We start from the raw sequence: 4262 nt of genomic DNA, 5'->3' as shown, positions 1-4262 counted from the left end.
TATACTCTTTCTGTAGTAATCTCTTTCATATCACATATTTTCATTTGCTAATTTAAAAAGGAAGAAGATTTCAATGTAGTTTAAAAAACTAAATTTAATTTATTTAAGGAAACTTTCATGAATTTTACTGAAAATACTTTAAATACACTCTAAAAAAATTTTGTTTATTTGCGCATATTGAGAGAAGTAACCAGTTTCCTCTTTTAATGTGTGCAAATTTGCATGCCGTGTAATAAAATTAATCATTGCCTGTTTACTTTTACATAACGAATTTGTCAGAAGAGCAAAATTACATATAAAATGTTTAAAATAAAGTAATGTTTATTATTAGTAGGAAATGTATTTGTAGTTTGAAAATTTTTGCAATTTTAAACATTCTATATATGTGTATTTATGTGTATATTTTAAAGATCTCAAGTTCAAAATCAAATACTGAACAACCTATACGTATATTTATACAGATCCTTGTTGAAAAATAGATACTTTTCAGTAGTAGTTTTACATGCTCTTTTTAGAGTGTAGTTGCTATTTATTATATTTACTTTGCAAAATACTTATGCACATGTATTCCAAGTCCTTAGGATGGGTTAAATTATGTATTTTTCATGAAAATGTTTGGTTTTCTTACAAATTATGAGATGTATATTTAAAAAAAGAAAATTGGATACATTTGGATACATTTTTGTCTTCGTCAGGGATACATTTTCTTGAGACGGCGCGGCAACACTGTTCACCAAGGAAAGGCCAACATAGTTCCATGTAGAAGCTCATAGCTCACACACATAGCACAAAGCTGGATTTGGTGTTTAATGCATGTCCTCCCCGGCAGAACTGCTTACACTTTTTCGCCAGGTTTGCGTCCGTAGGAAACGAAAAAATAACTTATATAGCACGCTTTCCTTTTGTTTTCACTATTACACTTTGCCACTGTACACTTCGTTTTGCCTTTTAATGTGTCAATAATTGTTTAAAACCACGCAGAAATATTAACGCACAAATATTAGAATTGTTATGTGGTTTTTTTCGTATGCTCACATTCAACAATTGCACCAAGATTACGCACACAGCTCATTCTGTCAAAATCACAAAGAGCGGATTAGCCACTATTGAGAGAATACAAAGGTTGCGCCGATCTCGGACCGCTATTCCTCTCTTAATGAATTTGACAGAATCGTTGTTTGCATGACGTCACACTTGTGCAACTTGTTTACGTTTCCCTTGCAACATTTTTTCTTCTTCTTCCATTCTTGCTCACGTTTTGGCATTTCTCTCTCGCAATTGCACCAGTGTGACGTCACACAAAAGTTATTCTCCAAAATCTTCTCTGATCGGCGCAATCTTGTATTCTATCATTCTTGCGGATTAGCGGTACCGCGATTGGCGCAATCTCTATTTCTCTCAATCGTGCACTGTTTCCATGTAAATTTGCAAAGAAGCAACACGGCGCCACTGCTAAGGGAGCAGTGCGAGAGACAACTGTCAGTTTATCGAACCTCGTATTCAGTGTTGCCGCGCCGTCCCAAGAAAATGTATCACCGACCAAGTCAAAAATGTATCCAAATGTATCCAATTTTCTTTTTTTACGTATCCATCTCATAATTTGTAAGAAAACCAAACATTTTGAAGAATAAGACATAATTTAACCCATCCTAAGGACTAGGAATACGTGTATATATATTTTTATATTTCATAAAATCAAACATTTGTAATTTCAGTTTATAAATTACATCTTTTATACATAAGTATTTTGCAAAGTAAGTATAAAAAATAGTAATTAATATGTTACATTTGTAACTGTACACTATGAAAGGTGTGTGCAAAACTACTACTGAAAAATATCTATTTTTCAACAGGAATCTGTATAAATATACATACGTATAAGATATTCAGTATTCGATTTTGAACTTGAAATCTTTAAAATATATACATAAGTATACACATGAAATGTTTAAAGTTGTAAAAATTTTGAAACTAAAAATACATTTCCTACAAATAATAAACATTAGGGGCTTACATTTACTCTATTTTAAACATTTTATGTATTATTTTGCTCTCTGCGACAAATTTGGTATGTTAAATTAAACAGGCAGTGTTTAATTTTATTACACGGTGTGCAAATTTGCACACATTAAAAGAGGAAAATGGTTACCTTTCTTAATATGCGCAAATAAACAAAAAAAATAGAGTGTATTAAAAGTCTTTTCAGTCAAATTCATAAAAATTTCCTTAAATAAATCAAATTTAGTTTTTTGAACAGTGTATTTTAAACTATATTGAGATCTTCTTTCTTTTTATATTAACAAATGAAGATATGTGATATGAAAGAGATATATTTAATTTATATATATATATTAAGACCTTTGTGTGACAACATCAAGGCGCACGCCACAAATCGGGGGAGAAGCTCGGCCAAACACTAACGTATGTGTAAGCGCCAATCCATTATTATTATTATTATTATATTAAGATCTTCCTTAAAGCATTTTGTTAGCTAACTAAACAATTGCGCCTAAAAGCTTAAACAGACGGCAGCGTTGATCGGGATTATTTGGGACTTAATCCGGATCAACTGCAGTTAATTCCCGAGTTGATCGGGATTAACTGGGACTTAATCCGGATTAACTGCAGTTAATTCCCGAGTTGATCCGAATCAACGCTGCCGTCTGCTAAAGCTCTTATTACACTGCTTTGGAGAGATCTCTTCATATGTTCATTGCTTCATTTACCAAAAATAAAACGCTCTAATTTCACGCTTAAGTAGCGATTTTTATAACATTTAGAAAACGTCATTAATGAAAATCTATTTTTGAACAAAAAAACTTAATAGAAAATATAAAATTTTGGCCGATTTAAAAAAGTATCCACATTTATACTGATAGGAAAAAATAAGTATCCCGCAAAAATTCGTCTAAAAATGTATCCAATTGGATCTATTTAGATCCAAACGGCATCCCTGCTTGTATTATTGAATCACTTACGGAAGAAAAGCAGCGAACTTCGATTCAATCTGCTTGCAGATTTCACCAAGGTTATGTCACGCTTGGCTGTTGATTGTTTTTCTTCGTAATTTTAGCACACGCTTGTCACATTTTGCGTAGGAAATTTACAAACAAAAAGTGGTGTGTTGTTCTTAGATTGTTTTTTGCGTGCCTTTGCTAAGATTCAAACACAAAATAGTGCGACTCTATATAAGAACTACAGTTTATAATTCAAAGAACTTTCAACAAGCCACAATGTCCATTATGCTGTTATTCCTACGTATTTTTAATATAAGCAAACTTTTTTTTTCAAGCCGTGTGGATTTAAAAAAAATATAAAAGGGGCTGTATACTGACCAACGTTCACTAATTTTATAATAAATCCCATGACTTTTATAAAAATGGGCATAACTTGCATACTTTATTTTAGTAAAATTTTTTTCTATCTAAAGAAATCGATAGAGAAATGTAAATGCTGGTTTAGGCCCAAAAATACTTAATGAATAATATTTATAAGTTATACTCTATATTTAGGACTAAATAGCTATTTATAAGAAAATAATAGAATCGAAACACCGAAATTATCTGGCCGGCCAGCATTTTAAAACTTGATTCTAATAAAACGGTGCCTAGGTATTAAACAAATGAGTTATATCAATTTAAATTTTTTTAAATATTACAAGTACAAAATTTTTCGTAAGTAAAAGTTTCTATAAACTAATAGTATTAGTTACTAAAATCTTCCAAGATTCATTATTTCACTATACGTATAATCAAAATAGGCCTAAAAGACCCATGCACGAAAAATACCCCTTTAACTGCATTTATTAAAATGTGGCAACCATAACTGAGCACGACCCACTAATACCACGACAAAATGAGACTGTGTTGGTGTGCCCAGCATTGATACCCTGCAAAAAATTGTGCGACTAATCTATAAAGAGAGTATTCCGAGATTACTCTCAATCGGGTACAATTGGGCATTAATTATTCCCAACTAGTCTCATACGGGTACTAATGGAGGTCAATTAGTCTCGACTCATCCCTTATGGGTATAATTGGAAATCAATTAGTCCCCAACTCATCTCTAACGGGTACTATTAACGATTTAATGATATGTACGCACTTAGTCAATGAAATTTCATGTGCGGCGTGGGCACACAGAGAGAGTATTCGCCTAACTAATGCTTGAAATACAATACCGGCGAACGGCAAACTTCGCCGAATTGGGCGATGCTGTCGTTCACCGTTCGCCCAACTATTTCGCCTACTTAAACAGAATTA

Source organism: Rhagoletis pomonella, unplaced genomic scaffold, assembly GCF_013731165.1.
Source record: "Rhagoletis pomonella isolate Grant_MI unplaced genomic scaffold, Rhpom_1.0 Rhpom_scaffold_00002, whole genome shotgun sequence".
NCBI lineage: Eukaryota > Metazoa > Arthropoda > Insecta > Diptera > Tephritidae > Rhagoletis > Rhagoletis pomonella.
The sequence above is the reverse complement of the archived record's forward strand: the minus strand, read 5'-3'. Positions refer to the sequence as shown.